The following is a 17,072-nucleotide window of genomic DNA, read 5'->3' as shown; positions in this document are numbered from 1 at the left end:
TTGATCCAATTGTTGAGGGAAATCACGAAGGATCAGAAGGTATTGATGAGATATCCATTAACTATATTGATTCACGAGAATCATACAACATAAAGACTACAGTTGTCAACATTTATTTCTCCTCTAGAATTGCAGAAGGCCTTGAGTTGGATCGAGAACTTTAGTCAATGGCAGAGTGCATGAAGTGCTCAGACTGGTCCAAATGGAAGGCAACAATTGAGGATGAATTGCGCTCGCTTATGAAAAGAGGGGTATTTACTGCTGTAATACCCACTCCTCGGCATGTGTTCCCCATGGGAGAAAACTGAGTTTTTGTTCGTAAGAGGAACGAGAACAATGAGGTGGTGAGATACAAAGCGAGGCTTATAGCACAGGGGTTCACGCAGAGACCTGACATCAATTATGATGAAACATATTCTCCTGTTATGAGTGGAACAACGTTCCGATATTTAATATCATTGGCAGTGAAAATGAATTTGTCTATCCAATTGATGGATGTTGTGACTGCATATTTATATGGGTCACTGGATTTTGATATTTATATGAAAGTTCCTGAGGGAATGAAGCTTTCGAATCCAAAGGCTAATTGCAACATGTATTGCGTAAAACTTCAAAAGTCATTGTATGGCTTGAAGCAGTCGGGAAGAATGCGGTATAACCGATTGAGTGTATTCCTTCTTCAGAAGGGTTACTAAATAATAGTGATTGCCCATGTGTGTTTATCAAGAAATCTAAAGATCGATTTTGTATTATTTCTGTGTATGTGGATGATCTGAATATCATTGCGACTACACAAGAAATACATGAAGCAAGTAATCATCTTCAGACAGAGTTTGAGATGAAAGATCTGGGTAAGACTAAATTTTATTTGGGCTTACAACTTGAACATCTTCCTTCGGGAATACTTGTTCATCAGTCTGCTTATATCCAAAAGATTCTTAAGAATTTAATATGGATAAAGCATATCCATCGAAAACACCAATGACTGTTAGATCTCTTGATAGAGATAAAGACCCTTTTAGACCTAAGAATGATGATTAATATGGATGAAGATGTCTTGATGGACTAAAGATGGCAGTGTCGTCCGTCCGCTCCTAGCCGTTTAAACCGGAACTAATGCTAGCATTACTCCCGGTTCATAAAGTGATAGGGACTATTGCTCGATCGGGCTAGGAAGAAAGCCATGTTTTCTACTAGTGCCAGCTTAGTTCATTGATATTGACTCCGATCATCACCGACCCGTTCACCATGCCAGGACCAAGCTGGCATGATACTTTGCCTCGTCTTAGAGCATGCCAGCGCCACCAATGCTTTGAGTGTACAACATCACACACCACAAGTCCATCAAAGTAGATGGTTAAGATATCGTGGCCTTACATCAAGTTTAATACATATGATTGTGTGCATTACAATGATGCAGAGGCCGAGGTACACTACCAGAAGTCCATAACACTAAGGGTGCGTTTGGTTATCTGCATCGTATTTTGTCTCTTTACATGCTTGTCCCAGTTGAGCCTGGTTAACCATATGCAGGCAAAAAGTCATCATCTGCATGTTAATTGGTTGCTTGCATCTCCTCTCCGTGTATCGTAGCAATGCATCTAGTTATTCCGGTTGGTTGCTAGCATTGGTTGTGCTCATACGAATACATGTTGTTTGGTTGTATATACTGGACATTATTAAGAGTTAACAATTACACAGAACACACAGTGTTACAATAGAGTGCCTCGACGAAAGCGGTGGACGGTGATCGCGGCGCCGCATCCGACATGACAAGCACGAAGTCGCGGGTGAGCGATCCATCGGCGACATGGTGAACTAGTTGGTAGCGTCGTCGCCGCAAAGAAATTCTGTGTGGAGTAAGGAATATGAGGGCATCGAGGGAGAGGATTATGGAGAAAAAATACAGTGTACGCGCCATGGCGGAGTTAGTGTAGTAGGACGCGGAGGAGAAGACCGAAAAGAACGACGATGTCGACGGCGCCAGTGTAGGACATGACCAAGGATGCCGAGAGGAACGACATCGACGATGGCTTCAGTGTAGTAAGCAATGAAAGGGGAGACCGAGAGGAACAACGACCATGCGAGTGTAGCGGTACATGGGAGAGGAGGTTGAAAGAAACGACACCGACGGTGACGCTAGTGCAACAACGCGTGGGGGGAATGACGATGGCGACAGCGCCAATGTAGTAGGACATGAGCGAGGAGGCCAAGAGGAATGACATTGATGATGGCTTGAGTGTAGCAGGACATGGAAGAGAATGCACAGAGGAACTATAACTGCGCGAGTGTAGTAGGAGATGGGAGAGAAGGTTGAGAGGAACGACGCTGGGGTGACGCTAGTGCAACCGGGAGGTGTGATGTCGATGGTGACGCCTGTGTAGCAGGACACAAGAGAGGAGGCAAAACATATGTGTGTATACTTTTTATGATGAAGAAGTTAGATCTAATTATCTTCGAACGTTAAAACAGAAAATTTACAGCACAAAAAACGTATGAAATTGTAATATGAAGCTACCGGTCAAAGAAAGTTTCAAACGACCGACCGTTTGTGAGGAATTTGACAAAATTCATTCAAAATAGCTCCAACATGAACACAAAATTAAACATTTACGGTTAATGAAACCATGAACTGGTCGCAAAAATAGAACCAAAACATTGATATGCATCTTTTTCATGTAGAACTTACCTCAAAACAAAGTATCGTTGTGTAAATTAGAAGGAACAAGGGATAGGGCCGGTCCAGAAATTTTGGAGGCCCGCGCAAAACTAAAACCCGGAGCCCCTTAATATAAACTCCTCTTGGGACATTTATAGGGCTTATAACAGTTTACCAATTATGTAGATATCTTAAAGATGCATATGCTTCTTATAGTATTACAAAAACAATTAAATAAGGCAACAATTCATACCTCGAACATCGTTACGCTAGTAGAAAACAGGGCTATCGTTCGGCCCTGGCCAGCCCATTAGTCCCGGTTCTTCAAGAACCGGGACCAATGGGGGGTATTAGACCCGGTTCTGAGCCCAGAGGGCCGGCCGGGGCCTCGTGGGCATTGGTCCCGGTTCGTGTAGAACCATTTGTCCCGGTTCGAGCCACGAACCGGGACCAATGGTCCTCGCTGCTGACCCACAACCATTGGTCCCGGTTCGTGGCATGAACCGGGACAGAAGTGGTGGCTTTAGTCCTGGTTCATGCCATGAACCGGGACAAATAACTTGCCTATATATACCCACCGCCGTGGCAGAGCACTCCACAGTGCTCTGTTTTTTCAATCCGGCGAGGTTTCTAGTTCACCTCCTATGCACATGAGGTGTTCGATGAAATGCCCGAGCCACACTAGTTAAGCTTTCTCCTCTCGAAGCTCGACCTAGGAGCTCCATTTTTTTCGAGATTTGTCTAGATTTAGGGGCCTGTCACGCCCCGTCCCCGTTTTCACTGCCGTTGATCGCCCGCGCCGATCTCGTCGCCGGCACCACCGTGGTGAGCCTCTTGTTCTTATCTTCTTTATGATACTTGTCTGATTTTCTTACTTTAGATAGATATTTGTCTGATTTTCTTAATTTTGACACACATAATTATATGTAATGCACGCAGATGAACCGACAATGGATGTATGGTGACAGACACACCTCCGAGTACATTAAGGGCGTGCATATTTTTCTCGAAGTGGCTGAGGCAAACAAGCAGAATGGTTTTATGTGTTGTCCATGCAGTAAATCTGGGAATACGAAGTCTTACTCGGACCGGAAAATCCTTCACACCCACCTGCTTTACAAGGGTTTCATGCCACACTATAATGTTTGGACGAGGCATGGAGAAATAGGGGTTATGATGGAAGACGGCAAAGAGGAAGAGGACGATGACAACTATGTGCCCCCTGAATACGGTGATGCTGCAACGGGGGGAACTGCTGAAGATCAAGAGGAACCAGACGATGTGCCCGATGATGCTGCAACGGGGGAAGCTGCTGAAGATCAAGAGAAACCAGACGATGTGCCCGATGATGGTCTCCGCCGGGTCATTGTCGATGCAAGGACGCAATGCGAAAGTCAAAAGGAGAAGCTGAAGTTCGATCGCATGTTAGAGGATCACAAAAAAAAAGTTGTACCCCAATTGTGAAGATGGCAACACAAAGCTGGGTACCGTACTGGAATTGCTGCAGTGGAAGGCAAAGAATGTTGTGCCTGACAAAGGATTTGAGAAGCTACTGAAAATATTGAAGAAGAAGGTTCCAAAGGATAATGAATTGCCCGACAATACGTACACAACAAAGAAGGTCGTACGCCCTCTAGGATTGGAGGTGCAGAAGATACATGCATGCCCTAATGACTGCATCCTCTATCGCGGTGCGTACGAGGATTTCAACGCATGCCCGGTATGCGGTGCATTGCGGTATAAGATCAGACGAGATGACCCTGGTGATGTTGACGGCGAGCCCCACAGGAAGAGAGTTCCTGCGAAGGTGATGTGGTATGCTCCTATAATACCACGGTTGAAACAACTGTTTAGAAACAAAGAGCATGCCAAGTTGATGCGATGGCACAGTGAGGACCGTAAGAAAGACGGGAAGTTGAGAGCACCCGCTGACGGGTCGCAGTGGAGAAAAATCGAGAGAGAGTACTGGGCTGAGTTTGCACGTGACCCAAGGAACGTATGGTTTGGTTCGGGGAGCAGAGCAGCAATCACAACACCTGGCCCATGACTCTATATATGTATAACCTTCCTGCTTGGATGTGCATGTAGCGGAAGTTCATTATGATGCCAGTTCTCATCCAAGGCCCTAAGCAACCCGACAACGACATTGATGTGTACCTAAGGCCATTAGTTGAAGAACTTTTACAACTGTGGAATGGAAACGGTGCACGTGCGTGGGATGAGCACAAACATGAGGAATTTAACCTGCACGCGTTGCTGTTTGTAACCATCAACGATTGGCCCGTTCTTAGTAACCTTTTCAGACAAACAAACAAGGGATACCACACATGCACACACTGTTTAGCTGACACCGAAAGTATATACCTGGGAAGCTGCAGGAAGAATGTGTACCTGGGCCATCGTCGATTTCTTCCGACCAACCATCAATGTCGAAAGAAAGGCAAGCATTTCAAAGGCGAGGCAGATCACCGGAAGAAGCCCGCCATGCGTACCGGTGATCACGTACTTGCTATGGTCAATGATTTACACGTAATCTTTGGAAAGGGTCCCGGTGGACTAGCTGTTCCGAGTGACACTCGGGGACACACACTCATGTGGAAGAAGAAATCTATATTTTGGGACCTACCCTACTGGAAAGACCTAGAGGTCCGCTCTTCGATAGACGTGATGCACGTGACGAAGAACCTTTGCGTCAACCTGCTAGGCTTCTTGGGCGTGTATGGGAAGACAAAAGATACAGATGAGGCACGGGAGGACCTGCAACGTTTGCGCAAAAAAGACGACATGCCTCCAAAGCAGTATGAAGGTCCTGCCAGCTACGCTCTTACCAAAGAAGAGAAGGAAATCTTCTTTGAATGCCTGCTTAGTATGAAGGTCCCAACTGGCTTCTCGTCGAATATAAAGGGAATAATAAATATGGCAGAGAAAAAGTTTGAGAACCTAAAGTCTCATGACTGCCATGTGATTATGACGCAACTGCTTCCGGTTGCATTGAGGGGGCTTCTACCGGAAAACGTCCGATTAGCCATTGTGAAGCTATGTGCATTCCTCAATGCAATCTCTCAGAAGGTGATCGATCCAGAAATCATACCAAGGCTAAGGAGTGATGTGGTGCAATGTCTTGTCAGTTTCGAGCTGGTGTTCCCACCGTCCTTCTTCCATATCATGACGCACGTCCTAGTTCATCTAGTTGACGAGATTGTCATTCTCGGCCTTGTATTTCTACACAATATGTACACCTTTGAGAGGTTCATGGGAGTCCTAAAGAAATACGTCCGTAACCGCGCTAGGCCAGAAGGAAGCATCTCCATGGGCCATCAAACAGAGGATGTCATTGGGTTTTGTGTTGACTTCATTCCTGACCTTAAGAAGATAGGTCTCCCTAAATCGCGGTATGAGGGGAGACTGACTGGAAAAGGCACGCTTGGAGGGGAGACAATAATATGCAGGGACGGATATTCTTGGTCTCAAGCACACTGCACAGTACTACAGAACTCTACCTTGGTGACCCCTTATGTCGATGAACACAAGAACAGTCTGCGCTCCAAACACCCGGAGCAGTGCGACGACTGGATTACATGTGAACACATCAGGACTTTCAACATTTGGTTGGAAACACGTCTGAGAGATGAAAACACTGTTTGTGGTGAGCTGTACTCGTTGTCCAGGGGACCATCTTCGACTTTTACGATTTGGAAAGGATACGAGATAAATAGGAATACATTTTACATGATCGCCCAAGATCAAAAGAGCACCAACCAAAACAGCGGTGTCCGCTTTGATGCAACCACCGAGAGGGGAAAGGACACATATTATGGTTACATAGTGGACATATGGGAACTTGACTACGGAACAGATTTTAAGGTCCCTTTGTTTAAGTGCAAATGGGTCAATCTGTTAGGAAGCGGGGTACAGGTAGACCCACAGTACGGAATGACAACAGTAGATCTGAACAATCTCGGGTACACTGACGAACCGTTCATCCTAGCCAATGATGTGGCACAGGTTATCTATGTGAAAGACATGTCTACCAAACCGAGAAAAAGAAAAAAATAAGGAAGCGAATACATCATACGATGAGCCAAAGCGCCACATAGTTCTTTCAGGAAAAAGGGACATCGTGGGAGTGGAGGGCAAGACAGACATGTCCGAAGATTATGAAAAGTTTCATGAAATTCCTCCCTTCAAAGTCAAGGCTGACCCAAGCATCCTGATAAATTATGAAGATTATCCATGGTTACGACGCAATAAGGAAAGGACACAAGCGAAGAAAAAGTGAAGACTTTCTCCACAACTATTATGATGATACAATGCCAACTTTCAACCTTTTTGTAGTTCATTTGAAATGCATGTTGTAACAAACAAGTTTTCGTATGAAATCCTGATACTTCGAAAGAGATTGTCCGTTTTGTACACGAAGTGCATCCAGTTTTTGCCGTAACCCTCTCAACTTTCTTGCATATGCTATGTGGATGAAATGATGATACCATGCCAAAATAAAAGAGAGGCGCAATGCTCACCTACACGTTGCTTAGCTTCAGGGCAACGTGCAGGTGAGCACTGCGCTTCTCCCTTCATCGTCTCTACACTCAGGGCTTATAAACCGCTGCGAGTGCCTCTCGTTTGGCGAGGTGGGACTAAAAAACAGCTGCAGAAAGAATCAACTAAAAAACTCTTTTACCGGTTCATGCCACGGACCGGTACTAAAAGGTGCTCGTGGGGCCCCAGCCTTAAAACCTGTACCAAATAAAATGCCTTTGTAACAGCCTTAGAACTCGTACTACAGAAATCAACTAAAAAGCTTTTATAAACCTCTAGTATTATTGAAACTAAAATTATATAGAATTTTGTTACAAACTTTAATAGCAAAAAGAATTATCATAAAAGAAAATAAATAAGTAATTAGAATTTTGTTCAAAACATTAAAAGAAAAAAGAATTATCATAAAAGAAAATAAATAAGTAATTAGAATTTTGTTACAAACTTTAATAGCAAAAAGAATTATCGTAAAAGAAAATAAATAAGTAATTAGAAACAAAAAAGAAAGCAAAAAAACTGGGAAAAAATTAAAATAAAGGAATCAACTAAAAAGCTTTTATAAACCTCTAGTATTATTGAAACTAAAATTATATAGAATTTTGTTTCAAACTTTAATAGCAAAAAGAATTATCGTAAAAGAAAATAAATAAGTAATTAGAATTTTGTTCAAAACATTAAAAGCAAAAGAATTATCATAAAAGAAAATAAATAAATAATTAGAATTTTGTTACAAACTTTAATAACAAAAAAATTATCGTAAAAGAAAATAAATAAGTAATTAGAAATAAAAAAGAAAGCAAAAAACAGGAATTTTTTTTTAAAAAAGTGCCACCTACAGGGCCAGCACGGCCTGCATACGACTAGAAACCCATTACTAGGCTAGGATGCAGGCCCGTAGTAGGCCCAATAGGCCCACAAGCACACAGAGTTATTTTAGGCCCGGAAGCCTGCAGTACACAGGAGCTCGAAGTGGTTGGTTCGGCAGGGCTTATAAACCACTCCGAGCCCTCTCGGCTAGCGAGGTGGGACTAAACAAAGCACCGCACCGCGCCAGCACACGCCCTTTGGTCCCGGTTGGTGCCACCAACCGGGACTAAAGGGGTGCATTGGTACCGGTTGGTGGCACCAACCGGTACCAATGCCTCTTTTCAGCAGCCCAAAGGGCGGGAAATAGAGACCTTTGGTCCCGGTTGGTGCCATGAACCGGGACCAATGCTGTGCCTATATAAGCAGCACTCGCGAAAATTTGGTTAAGTTCGTTCTTCCCCGCCGCCCGCCGCTGCCAGGCTGCCCGTCCGTCTCCGCCTCACCGTCGCCGTCATCGCCCCGCGCCATCCCGCGCCGCCCCGACGCCGTCGCCGCCCCCCCCCGCCCCGCGCCCCGTGCCCCGCGAGGCCGCCGGCCCCTGCCCGTCGCCGCCCCGCCCCGGCCCGCGCCGCACCTCACCGTCGAGCGTCGCCGCGCCGCGCCGCCCCGCGCCGCACCTCGCCGCGCCGCACCTCGCCGTCGCCATCCCCGACACCGTCGCCGTGAGCAAATTTTTTGCTAATTTAATTTGATGTTAGTAGTAGTTAATTTAGATGTGTAGTTAATTGAGTTAGATTTTGTTAGATTTTTTTTAGATTTTTTGTTAGATTTTTTTGTTAGATTTTTTTGTAGTTCATAGATTTTTTTGTTAGATGTGTAATAATTTAGATGTGTAGTTCATAGATTTTTCTGTTAGATTTTTTTTTCATATTGTGTTAGATTTTTTTTCTGTTAAAATATTTTTTTGTGATATTATTGTTGAATATGCATGTTTGTATGTTCATATATATGCAAAGATCGAATATGTCAAATTCTTATGATTTTTTTCTGTCCATAGAATTTTTATGATTTTTTTCGGTTGTAATTTTGTTCATAGGTTTTTAATGATTTTTTTGTTCATAGTATTTTATTTGTCAATTTATGTATATGTTCATATTGTGTATGTATAGGAAAATTGTGCATGATCAAAGTCATTTATGAATATGTTCATATTTAGAATAGAGGAAAAAGGAAAAAATAAGAAGAGAAAGTGTTTAATATAATTAGTTAGAAAAGTAATAGAACTGTAGTTAAACTAGTTTATTTTTAGTAAGTACTACTTTATTTTATTTATAGTAAGTGCTTCATATATAGTTGAACTAGCTAGTTGATTTAATAAACTACTTTATTTTACTATATATAGAAGTAGTTTGTTTTTAGTAAGTACTACTTTATTTATTTATAGTAAGTGCTTAGTAGTTGAACTAGTTGATTTAATTAATAAAACTACTTTATTTAACTATATATAGAAGTAGTTCCCGCATCAACGTCGACGATGCCTATCCCGCATCCTCGTCATCGTCGACTCGGTGGTGGAGGCCTCTTGATTAGGGCCATGTTCGGGACTGGGCTCCGCCGGGCTGGTATTGATAGGTGCTACCTTTCGGGGGACGTAGGTTGGTGAGGAGGCAGCCCGTTGTTGACCCGATCCTTGTTTGGTGACGGTCGCGTGGGCAAGTGACGGCGCCGAGGCTTCCGGACACCGCGGAGGTGGTACGTCACCGTGTCAGCATGGAGGACAAGCACGTCCGTCGCTACATGGTTGCATTGGAGGGCAGGTTCGACAATATCTGGCAGGTTCTTTAGGGATCTCACTGGAGCTATGATCCCGTGATGGTTCCTTATCTTCGGGTGTCCACCGCCCGCGATGATACCCGTCGGGCGCTACGGTTCTAGCTGTATTAATGATGCTATATGTATGACAAGAAATGATGTAGTTTTGCTTATAATTGAATGCATGCTAATTTGAATACTACTTTATTTTACGATTTGGTTTTGCTTATTGAATCCTCAAATTGGAAAAGTACTCCTACTTTGAATGCTAAAATTGGAGAGCACTATGCAGAAATCTAGGAGCCCCCTCCATCATCCACGTTGTCATCCCCGTCACCGACCCCCCTCCGACCTCGAGTCAGGGTCTATATTGTTTTATGCTATTTTACCTTAAAGAGGGTATTTAATTAGGTCCTACCTAATACTGATGATCATGTTGTTGTAAATGTTGTATGACAATGTTGTAAAGGGTAGTAATTGGTCTCTTCAGCTGCTTTTCAGAGATGGAGTTCTTCACGATTATACTTGAGAAATCCTCCAGCAGGCAGGTGCTGCCGGACAATTTTGTGAAGATGCTGGACGACCATCGGTCACAGAACATGAAGCTGAGGCAGGCCGGCAACGGGCTTCGCAAGCTATAAGACGTGGAGGTGGTGTTCGACACCGATGGAAGCATGTACCTAGCTCGTGGCTGGAAGCAGTTCATCCGTGCCTACGACCTGTGGCACGGGTACTTCCTTGTCTTCAAGTACGACGGCAACGCCACGTTCGTCGTGAAGGTGTTCGACACGACTATGTGTCGGAGGCGCTACCAGGACGACGACGATGCCAGTATGCTCTGTCTCTTCTTCCTCTCCATTAGGCTATGTCTCACACCCATTTTTAGAAAAACTTTTTTGCATTTGGCAAGGCAATGGGAGCAGGAGCAGCGAGTACTGACAATGTTGTAAAGGTTAGTAATTGGTCTCTTCTGCTGCTTTTCAGAGATGGAGTTCTTCACGATTATACTTGAGAAATCCTCCAGCAGGCAGGTGCTGCCGGACAATTTTGTGAAGATGTTGGACGGTCATCGGCCACAGAACATGAAGCTGAGGCAGGCCAGCAACGGGCTTCGCAAGCTGTGGGACGTGGAGGTGGCGTTCGACACCGATGGAAGCATGTACCTAGATCGTGGCTGGAAGCAGTTCATCCGTGCCTACGACCTGCGGCACGGGTACTTCCTTGTCTTCAGGTACGACGACAACGCCACGTTCGCCGTGAAGGTGTTCGACACGACTATGTGTCGGAGGCGCTACTAGGACGACGACGATGCCAGTACGCTCTATCTCTTCTTCCTATCCATTAGGCTATGTCTCACACCCATTTTAAAAAAACTTTTTTGCATTTGGCAAGGCAATGGGAGCAGGAGCAGTGAGTACTGCGACATGTGCTATGTCTACGGTAGCAGCGACTCTGACTATAGCAAAAGTAGCAGTGACTCTGGCTACAGCAAAAGTAGCAGCGACGATGGCCTCGCGATGGTGATCCCACAGCTGGGCGACAGGGCCATGCCAATTCTGGTAGAGGAGTACATCCCACTGCCTGGCCTGGGGCTTCGCCGCTCTAAGCGCATCAGGATGATGAAGGAGAAGGTGAAGAAGCAGGAGTGAATATCTTAAGAACCTGATGGAGCTTTAATCTTTATAGTGTAAACCTTTTAAGTACGATAGTGTTGAACTACTACTGCACTTTTAAGTATGATGGTGGTGTGCCTGATGAAATTTTGTGCTTGCTCATGGATGCTCATTGATGAAAGATAAAATTATTTCTTTTTGTGCTTGCTCATGAATGCTCCTTGGTTGGTGTATATAACAACCTAAATTAACCCCTAAACCAGCCCCTTTCAAAAAAAACTCAGCTTCAGCCAGGTGCTGACGCGTGGATGCCTTTTGGTCCCGGTTGGTGTCACCAACCGGGACTAAAGGCCCCCCTACCTGACCTGGCTGCAACGGCCACGTGGAGGCCCATCTGTCCCGGTTGGTGTAAGAACCGGGACTAAAGGCCGAGGGCATTAGTAATGACCTTTTAGTCCCGGTTCCAAAACCGGGACAGAAGGCCCTTACGAACCGGGACAAAAGGCCCTTTTTCTACTAGTGTTAGCGCACCATGTGCTTCCTTATACATATTCTTCTTGATAAGTTTTTCGGCTTATTGATGAAGCAGTAGAACCATGTCGTATATATAATGAGGACATTGAGTCAAGTTTCATTAATCAAAGAGAAAATCACTGAATAGAAAATTCAATAATTTCATTATATTACCTGTTATCATATGCAGATCGAGAAACATCATGTCAACTTTTATCCTCAAGTTCAAATATGATTTTTCTATGGGGAAGAACCATATGAATGGCTTTGAGATAATGTTTTCAGGTTTTCACTACAAAACCCCCCAAAAAGATTATCTAGTTAAACAAACGAGTCGTAGAGAATTCGACACAACTGTGATTAATTCCACTTGGGTAGACATCATCCCATGCTCATAATTTTAGTAATCAAACAACAACACAATGGCTCCTAATTTTTAGATGCAAATTGTAGATCCTGTTCATAGTAACTACGGTCTTATCCCCCGGTAGCTAGGAAGAGTGTAAGGTCATATTCAGAATCTCTCCACTCCGTTCTAATATTTCTGACTTCGCGCAGCTGTGGAGCTCACTTTTAGCAGCTCCGTGAAAATAAACTACAACCAGGTTCGTTCTGGGAGTGCAGTCGAGGGAGCGAAGAGGAACCGAACAGGGCCTAAATCTCAAAATCCATATAGTACCTAGAGGGTTCGATGATCAAGAACCAAAACGATTCTTACCAGAACCGGAAGACAAGCCTACTGATGTGCTCCTCCGTCTCTGCCCTGCGACACTGGCGGATGTGTTTTTTTAGAGAGAAACTGGCGGCTATGGTGATTGGGGAGTAAGACGTGGGCGTTCTATCCGTATTTTTTTTGAATGACAACCCACTTTATTCATCTCATAATATTTTGAAAAAATGAAACTCCATGGGCACTAGCACCCATGGTTTATTGATATAGAAGAAGCATCCCTAATGAGAAACCAGAAATTCGTCCCCGACGTGGATCAAACCCTGGTTGCTGAAGACGCCACTGCGCTCCCTTGCCACTAGGCTACAACCTAGTTCTCATCTCATAATATTTTGGGGATACATAGGTTGTCAGGAGGACAATCAAACCAAAGATGACGGTCTAGACCTAGGGTAGTAGCCATCCTTGCAAGTTTATGTGCCTCACTATTACTATCACGATGCTCATGAACAAAATCACAACTGATAAAACTCGATTTTCTCTTCTGAATGTCATTTAAGATCATACAATATTCTTCACGGTGCACTTGGCTCTTCAGATCATTAACGACTCTCAGACAGTCAGATGCTATGCGCACTTTAGTGATCATCAAATCTTCCGCCAGGCCAATTGCTTCTCTGCATGCATGGGCCTCGATCACTGCCGGTTCTGTCACTCCATGTAAAACTGTCGCTGAAGCCCCAAGAAACACTCCATGTGCACTGCGACATATGACTCCAACCGCCCCGATATTTGATGACTTGGCCACAGCTCCATCCACATTCAGCTTCATCTCTCCAATAGTAGGTGGAATCCATCGTGGGCCTGGTGTGTTTACCATCCTCCTGGTGTTATGCTTCTTATCTGGTAATCCTCTTAATTCTTGCAGATAGTGCTCAACGAACAGATGTGTTGATAGCGGGCTCTGGAATTCCTGCTCGTGAATCGCCTTTCGCCGTGCCCACCAAATCGCCCAAAGCGTAGTAAGAACAACTATGAACCGATCTTTGGTCAGTGTATTACATAGTCCATGTAGCCAGAGCCTCGGGTCGGTCGTCTCATCACCATACACCGGCATCAAAGAGTCATCATCATCAATCGATGCATGGCAGATCGGGCATGATGCGTCTTCTGTCATATGGCGTCTCTCCCTATCCTGCCCCGTCGGCAAGGACGCACGGGCAAGGCACCATGCAAAGATCCAAAGCTTGGCCGGGACCTGAACCCCCCACAGCTTCTTCCAATTGCTCTTCTCGTGGGCAAGATTTGATGGTTCCGCAACTCCATTGAGCCATCTCTCCCGCCTTAGCTTCATCGCCATAACCATCATGTAGCACGAGCGCATCGAGAACACGCCTGATCTCTCGAATGCGAAGCGTAGAAGTTATCTTGAGGAGTATGACTGAGTGGAATTTGACGCACTATATCTGCATCCATCGGGAGTAGATATTCTGCCAGATCCTGTTCATCCCAACATTGATCCACATGTGATATAAGATCAGCAACTCTCTCCGGGGGGTTTGAAGAGACCACACTAAGAGGGCGCATACAATGATCTCGTGGTAACCAGTTTTCATTCCAGATGTTCGTATTCTCGCCATTTCCAATCCGCTTGATCAGTCCTGTGTAAAAAATATCCCTTCCTTCGCAGAGGGAACGCCAAATCTGTGATGGCCGTGAACCTAGTTGGGAAGATAGAATATCGGAGGTTGGAAAATACACTGCCTTGAGTATCCTTGCGCTCATGGTATTGGGTTCAGAAAGAATTATCCAAACCTGCTTGGCGAGTGCTACTTCTCAAACAACAGCGCCCGAAATTGAAACGTTGACGGAGACTGGGCCTGCGTTGGTTTTTTCCTTGAAGAGGAAAGGGTGATGCAGCACAGGAGCAGTAAGTATTTCCCTCAGTTTGAGAACCAAGGTATCGATCCAGAAGGAGGGTCTCGTCAAGTCCAGAGTACCTGCGCAAACACAAACAAGCTTGCACCCAACGCTTCAAAGGGGTTGTCAATCCCTCCAAGATTGTTTGCAAAGTGAGATCTGAAGGCGGAAAGTGCAACGAAGTAAAAAGTGTAAGGATGAAAACATGGTGTGGAGGAGACCCTGGGGGCCATAGTGTTCACTAGAGGCTTCTCTCAAAATAGCAAATATCACGGTGGGTGAACAAATTACTGTCGAGCAATTGATAGAACCACGCAAAGTCATGACGATATCTAAGGCAATGGTCATACGTATAGGCATCACGTCCGAGACAAGTAGACCGATACTTTCTGCATCTACTACTATTACTCCACACATCGACCGCTATCCAGCATGGATCTAGTGTATTGAGTTCATGACGAACATAGTAACGCCTTAAGCAAGATGACATGATGTCGAGGGATAATCTCAAACCAATGATGAAAACCCCATCTTTTTACCCTTGATGGCAACAACACGATGCGTGCCTCGCTACCCCTTCTATCACTGGGTGAGGTCACCGCACGGTATGAACCCAAAACCAAGCACTTCTCCCATTGCAAGAATCATAGATCTATTTGGCCACACAAAACCCACAACTCGAAGAGAATTACAAGGATATGAAGTCATGCATAAGAGAGATCAGAGGAAACTCAAATAAGATTCATAGATAATCTGATCATAAATCCACAATTCATCGGATCTCGACAAACACACCGCAAAAGAAGATTACATCGGATAGATCTTCATGAAGATCATGGAGAACTTTGTATTGAAGATCCAAGAGAGAGAAGAAGCCATCTAGTTACTAGCTATGGACCCGTAGGTCTATGATGAACTACTCACGCATCATCGGAGAAGTCATGGTGTTGATGAAGAAGCCCTCCGTATCCGAATCCCCCCTTCGACAAGGCACCAGAGCGTGCCCCAGATGGGATCTTGCGGAGACAGAAGCTTGCGGCGGCGGAAAAGTACTTTCGATGATCTCCTGATTTTTTTTGGGATTTTTAGGGAATATATAGACGTGCACCCTAGGGCAGAGGGCGTCCACGGGGGCCACAAGCCAGTGGGCCGCGACCTGTTGGAATTATGCCCTAGAGGCAATAATAAATATAGTTATTATTATAATTCCTGTATCAAGATAATCGTTTATTATCCATGCTATAATTGTATTGAATGAAGACTTATATACATGTGTGGATACATAGACAAAACACTATCCCTAGCAAGCCTCTAGTTGGCCAGCCAGTTGATCAAAGATAGTCAGTGTCTTCTGATTATGAACAAGGTTTTGTTGCTTGATAACTGGATCACGTCATTAGGAGAATCCCGTGATTGACTAGACACAAACTAATAGACGTAGCATGTTGATCGTGTCATTTTATTGCTACTGTTTTCTGCGTGTCAAGTATTTGTTCCTATGACCATGAGATCATATAACTCACTAACACCGGAGGAATACTTTGTGTGTATCAAACGTTGCAACGTAACTGGGTGACTATAAAGATGCTCTACAGGTATCTCCGAAGGTGTTCGTTGAGTTAGTATGGATCGAGACTGGGATTTGTCACTCCGTGTGACGGAGAGGTATCTCGGGGCCCACTCGGTAATACAACATCACACACAAGCTTTGCAAGCAATGTGACTTAGTGTAAGTTGCGGGATCTTGTATTATGGAACGAGTAAAGATACTTGCCGGTAAACGAGATTGAAATAGGTATACGGATACTGACGATCGAATCTCGGGCAAGTAACATACCGAAGGACAAAGGGAATGACATACGGGATTATATGAATCCTTGGCACTGAGGTTCAAACGATAAGATCTTCGTATAATATGTAGGATCCAATATGGGCATCCAGGTCCCGCTATTGGGTATTGACCGAGGAGTCTCTCGGGTCATGTCTACATAGTTCTCGAACCCGCATGTTCTGCACACTTAAGGTTCGACGTTGTTTTATGCGTATTTGAGTTATATGGTTGGTTACCGAATGTTGTTCGGAGTCCCGGATGAGATCACGGACATCACGAGGGTTTCCGGAATGGTCCGGAAACGAAGATTGATACATAGGATGAGCACATTTGATTACCGGAAGGTTTTCGGAGTTACCGGGAATGTACCGGGAATGACGAATGGGTTCCGGGAGTTCACCGGGGGGGGGGGGGGGGGGCAACCCACCCCGGAGAAGCCCATAGGCATTGGGGGTGGCGCACCAGCCCTTAGTGGGCTGGTGGGACAGCCGAAAAGAGCCCTATGCGCCATAGGAAGAAAAATCAAAGAGAAAAAAAAGAGGAGGTGGGAAAAGGGGGAAGGACTCCTCCTTCCAAACCTAGTTGGACTCGGTTTGGAAGGGGAGAACTCCCCCCCTTGGCTCGGCCGAAGTCCTTGGGGGTCCTTGGACTCCAAGGCAAGGCTCCCCCTCTTCCCCCTATATATACGGAGGTTTTAGGGCTGATTTG

This window comes from Hordeum vulgare, chromosome 6H (genome assembly GCF_904849725.1).
Source record: "Hordeum vulgare subsp. vulgare chromosome 6H, MorexV3_pseudomolecules_assembly, whole genome shotgun sequence".
In the NCBI taxonomy this organism is placed as follows: Eukaryota; Viridiplantae; Streptophyta; class Magnoliopsida; order Poales; family Poaceae; genus Hordeum; species Hordeum vulgare.
This window is presented reverse-complemented; position numbering follows the sequence as displayed.